This window comes from Rattus rattus, chromosome 2 (assembly GCF_011064425.1).
Source record: "Rattus rattus isolate New Zealand chromosome 2, Rrattus_CSIRO_v1, whole genome shotgun sequence".
Lineage (NCBI taxonomy): Eukaryota > Metazoa > Chordata > Mammalia > Rodentia > Muridae > Rattus > Rattus rattus.
Genome location: NC_046155.1, coordinates 140,319,761 through 140,327,075, shown reverse-complemented (window position 1 = coordinate 140,327,075; position 7,315 = coordinate 140,319,761). Strand labels below are relative to the sequence as shown.

The 7,315-nt window shown below is 33.5% G+C and overlaps 1 non-coding gene across 1 annotated transcript; it reads left to right on the top strand.

Moving 5' to 3' along the window:
* The first annotated feature begins 6,391 nt into the window (after positions 1 to 6,391).
* LOC116894939 lies at positions 6,392 to 6,468 on the top strand. Its single transcript, XR_004387137.1, has one exon. It is a non-coding gene; the product is annotated as a small nucleolar RNA SNORD115 (small nucleolar RNA).
* Positions 6,469 to 7,315: the final 847 nt, after the last annotated feature.

The following is a 7,315-nucleotide window of genomic DNA, read 5'->3' as shown; positions in this document are numbered from 1 at the left end:
TAAGATTCTAATTAAAAGAAAGCTTAAAATGAAATAATAATATTTGCCATCAATGGTAGTATTTTTAATTATGTCAAGAAAAACACATTTCAGAACATAACTTTAATACAGATAAAACTTTTTTGTTTGTTTTTAATTAGTGATAGTTTCACAATACAGTATTTTTGGGTTCTTATTTACATATAATTAGAATGAAGGTAGAAAAGACAATTTATTCATGGTGACTCTTATTCAATACCTTTATTTATATACTGAGAAACATACCTTCTACACAACCATTTGTTTCTTTTTCAAAGCCAAGTTGTCAAGGTTTTACCTGGTAGTAAAATACTCATGTCTTGAAAGAGGGCTTGTCTATACCAAAAAGTGACCAATTTTGTTTTAGGATTCTGCACGACTTTTTCAAATGGCAAACTCATGTCCAACTATAAAATCCCCCAATAATACTAATACAATTTTTAGAAACTGGCACTTTTCATTGTTCACTGATGACACATGACAGTGAACACAGGCTTTACAATCCTATATTTTGAGAAAATTGAAAATGGTACAGTGTTTCAAAGGTGCCTAATGCCTGCTTTGTTAATTTATATTGATAATTTTTACAATTAATAATACACTTTAAAGATTTAACTTATGTGTCATAAATGCAGACTTTGAAAGGATTGAAAGAATGAGATAAAGCACCAGGAAAAAGTACTGTTAAATAAAAGTGGATTTGCTATGAAGCTGAAGGTAAGGAACAAATAGTAGATTTCTGTGCCTTTATCCCTGAGTGTTTTTGAAGACTGTGTCTTTCCTTTTTTGTTTTTTGTTTTTGTTTTTTTTTTTAGTCTAAAGTATTTTACCAATATTTGGCAATGTAGGCAGTGTGAGAAAAATTTCTACATATATGTTTGGTTGGCATTCTTTATTCATGAAGAAGAAAAGGATTCTAACTGCTATCTGATTGTACATCATAGCTGACCAGTACAGCTCACAAAATTTGAACAATTTTTCAACCTCTTTTTGGCATGACTGTGTCTTCTTCAGACCATATTCTTTAAGCTAATCATTGTCATAAAACGTATTTCTGTCTTGAACCATCACGTTAGAGTTTTCTGTTTCAAATTCATAATATTACATTATTATTTACAAGATTAGTGTATTTCTTCAATATTCATGGTTATATCTAGAAACCACATCCTAATTACAAAATAAAAAAGACTTGAACTTGATTTTAAACTTAGGTAGTTTATTACTGAAAATAAACTATATAAATAGATGCATAAGTTTTCTCAAATAATCAAATTTCCAAACTAGATGCCTCCCTTAATGATATTAAAGGAACATCGATATTCAATTGAAGCAAATAAATTGCTGGGCAATCCCATAGTGATCAAAGAAATTAATATTTTAAGATTTTTGTAAAGCATTATAGACTGAATACATACCTAAAGCAAAGTTTCCTGAAAGAGAAATATAATAATCTGTCGCACACTAAGTATATCTAGGAGAGTGATGTTCAATATTGTCAATAAGGAATTGTCAAAAGAGTTCAAGATATAAACCATTTTTAATACATTGCATACAAAGTGCTTTCATTTTTGACATATTGATGAAATGAGTTACAGAATATGAAGCTACATTTTTACCTTCTCATAAAAATATACAATGCCAGAAGACATTGAATCCTATCAATACATATACTTGGAAATTTATTTTATCCATATACTATGCAAGTGCTGAGTTGTGAGGTCAAATAACCTCACATAATATATTTGATATGTGGTATACCTCAAGTTTACTCCATATTTAACACAGAAAAAAATCAGTGTTCCAAATAACATGTCTTGCTATAATTGGCTTTATTTTTGTTTAGGTAGATCTCTCATGTCACTAAATTCTATAGAACTTTTTTCAGCAATATGTATTGGTTTTCCTACATTAATTGGATTATCATGTGTATTTTTTTTAAGTTTCCTTATCTGGAAAATTACATTTACTGATTTTCATATACTAAACCTTTTCGTCTTCTATATGATGAACACATTTGATGGAGATGAATGATGTTTTTATGTGTTCTTGGACTCAGTTTACAAATATTTTATTGATTATGTTTATATCAAAGTTCAGGAAGCAATTGGTCTGAAGTTATCTTGTTTTTGAGTCCTTAAATGGTTCAGTTATCAGGGTTACAATAGCATTTTAAAATGAATATGGCAATATTACTTCATTTTCTGTTTTGTAGAAAGTATGGGGATTATTGGTATTAAATTTTCTTCAATAGTTTGGGGTGATTTGTACTAAATCAAGTTGGTTTTTCTTTTTTGAAGAGGGAGAATAGTTTTAATGACTGTTACTGCTTCACTATCTGACCTTAACCTATATTTGATGAGAGAAACTATTAAAAGAATTATCCATTTCCTTTAAAGTTTCCCACTCGTGGAGTAAAGGTTTCTAATATATGCCATAAACATTCTTTGCAGTTCCATGTTGTCTTTTTTTTTAAGATTTATTTATTTATTTATTTAATGTATGTGGGTACACCATAACTGTCTTCAGACACACCAGAAGAGGGCACTGGATCCCATTATAGATGGTTGTGTGCCACCATGTGGTTGCTGGGATCTGAACTCAGGACCTCTGGAAGAGTAGTCAGTGCTCTTAACCACTGTGCCATCTCTCCAGCCCCATGTTGTCTTTTTTAATGTCGCACATTTCCTTATTAAGTTTGTTAATGTGGATACTCTTTCACCATCTTTTAGTTTGTTGAATAAGTGTTTTTCTTTCTTGTTGATTTTCTCTAAGAACCAATTCTTTGATCCAATATTTTTTTACATTGTTTCATTTGATTCTAGTTTACAGATGTCAATACAGTTTGTTTATTCCCTACCCCCACTGAACTTGAGTATTCTTGATTCTACTTGTTCTATAGATCCCTTATCTGCAGTTAAATTTCTTGGATGTGAACCTTCCAATTATTTTAGGCCTTAAGTACTGTAAATTGCTTTCTTAGCACTACTATCCTTGTGTCCCACAAGTTTGGGGTTTTATGTGTTCATTTTCATTGTATTCTAAAACATCTTTCATTTATTTCTTTACTTCTGCCTTGATAAATTTTTGCATAGAGAATTGTTCAATCTCAATTAGTATGTAAGCTTCCTGACATTTCTATTGTTGTTAAAATTCAGTTTTAATATGTGGTGGTATGATAAAACACAGAGAATTAATATTTTTCTATCTGGACACAGAAAATTATTTTAATATTTTTAAACTGTTGACACATGCTTTGTGTTGGAGTATTTGGTCAATTTTGGAGAAAGATTCATGAGGTTCTGATAACTAGGTTCATTTGTTTGTGTATGGGCAAAACGTTTGGAAAATAATTTCCTAGTTCTTTTGGTTCATAAGGCTTGTTAGCACTATGAAGTCTTCATTTAGTTCAATTTAAGAAATTTTCACTTACTCTATTGCTTAGAGGCTATTCTTTGTTTATAAATTGCCTTAATTTCTCACAAATAAACACAGCTCACACAAGATGATTCAACAAATCTTTACCAAAATATGGATGAATGGAATTTAGCATGACTTTGACCTCTGTCTGGTTATGAATGCAGATAATTTAGTTCCTGAGTAATAAAAATGTATAGTGACATATAGTAAAGCTAGTATGTGATATGATTTAAGATAAGCACAATAGCAATTGAAGAAAAGTTAAATGTGTTTCCATATTATTGTTTGATTCAAGAGTGAACTTCCTCAATTCATGTTCAACTTTTTCTAAATCCTCTGATAGGCGCAGAAGACATGTGAAAAGTTTAAAAAGCCTGATATGCATTCTATCCTTCAATACTTTTACTATCCTTTATGAGAGAAACCTGAGGTGATTCTTCTAGCATTGTTCATTGCATTTTGATGGTCTGAAAAGAGGAATAAAATAGGAATGAAACTATCTTTGAAAAATTGTTCAGATCCAGGAAGTAAATTTCCCTCCCTTAATGTTTTTCAGTAAAACTATATGTGTTTAGATACTTGGAGCTCATTGTATTTAAAGCATAGAAAAAAGGAAACTAGCTTTTTTTGAACATTTTTCCTTACAATGGTTTATTTAGCTTAAAATCAAGAATGGCTTCTTGTACTTCAAGGAAGACAAATAAGTGGTGACACTGCTTCTGTTTACCTGTTTTCTATGTGCTAGGATTGATTATTTAATAAACTCAGCATCTGTGAGATCAACAGCCCAAAAGTCTTATGTTTATATTCTCCATCTGTTAAGCATTTTCTCTTGGTTCATTTCTTGGATGTCAAATTCACCATTTTCTTACCTATTATTCAATACCTCAAATAATAAAACCCAAACATCTGATGCAAACTGAACTAGTGAAAATGTATCGAAATTGGTAGTTATCAATACATGTGTTAATTGTTGATTATATCCAGTTCGGTGAAGCTTAAAGGCTAATAGCCATAAAATGAAGTTCAAATGTAAGACTTTCTCTTCAGCTTTTTCACACAGAGATTGAAACTTTAGTGATTCAAAGAGTCCTGTCTTGATATTTTTATAATATCTCAGTCTGAATGTACTACTTTGTAATTACTAGGTCTGATATCCAAGTGATGAATATGGTGGTATAGACCAGCACAGATTTCAGGCCTCTAAAGCACACACAAACATGTATAGTATTTTATCTTGTCAATTTCTTAGATTTTTAGAATACAACATATTTATAATTTCACTGCTTTGTAAAAAATATGTACCTTTTTTTACAGGTTTCTAAGTATTTCCTTAGGAAAAAAATATGTTTTTTATTATGTGAGATAACAAATGTGTCCCAATGAAGACATTGAACACAAAAGCAAAATAGTGTTAGAATATTAGATATTGATCTTAAGAAAAATTGTGAGAGATAAGATTTATATACAACCATTTATCATTTAGAAAACTATAAAACATCAACTAGGTAATTGCTGGAAAAATATCATTTTAACACCTCAATACTACCTCATTAATATCTACTAGAATAAGCTCTTCTTTATATTAAATTGTTTTATTTACATTCCAAATGTGTCTTCTTTCTTGATTGTCCATTCCAGAGTTCTTCACATGATCCACTTTGTCCTTTGTTTCTGAGAGGGTACTCTGTCCACAACACAACTATGCCCCTTTCACTTCCCCAGCATTCCCCTTTCCTAGTGCATCAAGTTGCTACCTGATTATGTGCATCCTATCCCACTTAGACCGGACAGGGCAGCATATAACATGGGGGTCTTGGAGTAGCCCATGTATGTTCTTTGGTTGGTCGCTTAGTCTCTGGGACCTTGTAGAAATCCAGATGAGTTGACACTCTTGGTCTTCCTACAAGGTTGCTATCTGCTTCAGTTCCTTCAACCATGCCCTTAACTCTTCATAGAGGTCTGTGAACTCCATTGTATGTTTGGCTGAGAGTATTTGCATCTGCCTCAGTCAGCTGCTGGTAGAACTTCTCAGAGAGCAGCCATGATAGGCTCCTGTCTGCAAACACAACATAGCATGGTTAGTGTAAGTTTGGTGCCCACCCATGGAATGCATCCCAATATGCGCTGTTCCCTGGTCAGCCATTCTTTCAGTATCTGCTCCCTTTTCATCTGGGCATTTCTTTTAGACAGGAAAATTTGGGTCAAAAATTTTGTAGGTATGTTGGTCTCCCCAACCTTCCACTAGGAGTACTTACTGATTAATGGATATGGTCTCTTCAAGTTCCATATCCCCACTGTTAGGAATTTTGGATAAGGTCACCTACACTGAGTCTTGTGAGCCCCCCCCCATCCCAGGAATCTGTATCCTTCTAGACATTCTCTCCATTCCCAACTCTGGCAGGGGCATATTTCCATTCATTCTCCTGGCCCTCTGACCCTCTCAGCTGTCTCCACACATACCTGATCCTTCCCCCTTTTTCCTCTCATCCTCTGCAGTCTGAGCTAGGTCTCACCACCTCTACCTCCCATGATTATTTTGTCCACCATTCTAAGTGGGAATTAAGCATCCTCACTTGGCTTTCATTCTTATTTAAATTATGAGTGTATGTGGGATGTATCATGGGTATTATAAAATTTTTGGTTAATATTCACTTATGGAATATACACCATGCATGCCCTTTTAGGTGCTCTTATGAAATTTCAATAGCCTTAAATTTTTATAGAAGGAAGAACGAACTAGTGCCTTAACAGCAAGTTATTTTTCCCATTAGAAATAATTTCTTTTAAAGAATCAATTAAGGATTCCCTTAAATCTCTTGTTTCATGTTACTTCCCTGGATTCTGCTGTGTATTAAATGTGTCCATTTCTAATTCTGTGGTGGTGTTGGCAGCCCTGGGAAGCAATAGTGTTAGGGGATCCAAAATCATGGGAAGCAGTGCTGTGTCTATCCCTGGGTTAATGATGACACCAATGACATAAAGATTAGTAATGTCATAACAATCATGGTCAAAAGCATTACAGTGTAGCCCAGCTAGGGGCACAGGGATAAAAGGAGTCAATTTTCTCTTTGAGGAACTCAATAGAGGCTTTGGTGAAGTTTTAATATGCCCTCATACTGTTTCACATTGAGCATGCTGTACATTACTATTGCAGCTTTGTTGGCAAACAGTCCGTGCACCATAAAAAGGACCTTGTGTGAGTGTCTACTGGTGTGCATGTCTGTGAGATTGACCCATTTTTCATGACCAATATTTCTTGCTGTCTTGCAGACATGAGGCATGCCCTCTTGGAACCAGAACCTCACATCTATCAGAGAACTGGTAAGATGATCTCTGACTGCTTTTTTATTTAAAGGACATGTGACTTCTTTTAAATTCAGAATCAGGTTATTTTCTACTTTACACATCCATGGGTTCACATAGAGAAATCAATATTTCCTTGTTCCTGATATTTCTTGTATACACAACAATGAGCTAATATTCATGCACAGAGGGGGATAGCACATTATTGTCCTTGAACTCTCTCCATCTCTGTTGTTCTATGTCTCTTCTTCCTTCCCAATTTTTCTTCAAAAATTTTATCCCACTCTTATTAAGTTATAAGACCACAATCCATCAAGAATCAAGTGCCCACATAAGAAGTCTTATCGTGGGAGGCATAATCTTATGTATCCTAATGCCACAGGCACAATAAGGTGTTCTGTACTAGACTCTGGAATATTGGTCACAGTCTCAAAGATGTGACATGGGAAACAAGTTCATCTCAAGGTGGCAGCCAATATGAAAGAACATTGTTCATAATCTACACTACACATTATGCTCTACAAGATTCAAGAGTCTGTTCACAACAATGAGCTTCAAAATGCAGGTTCGACTT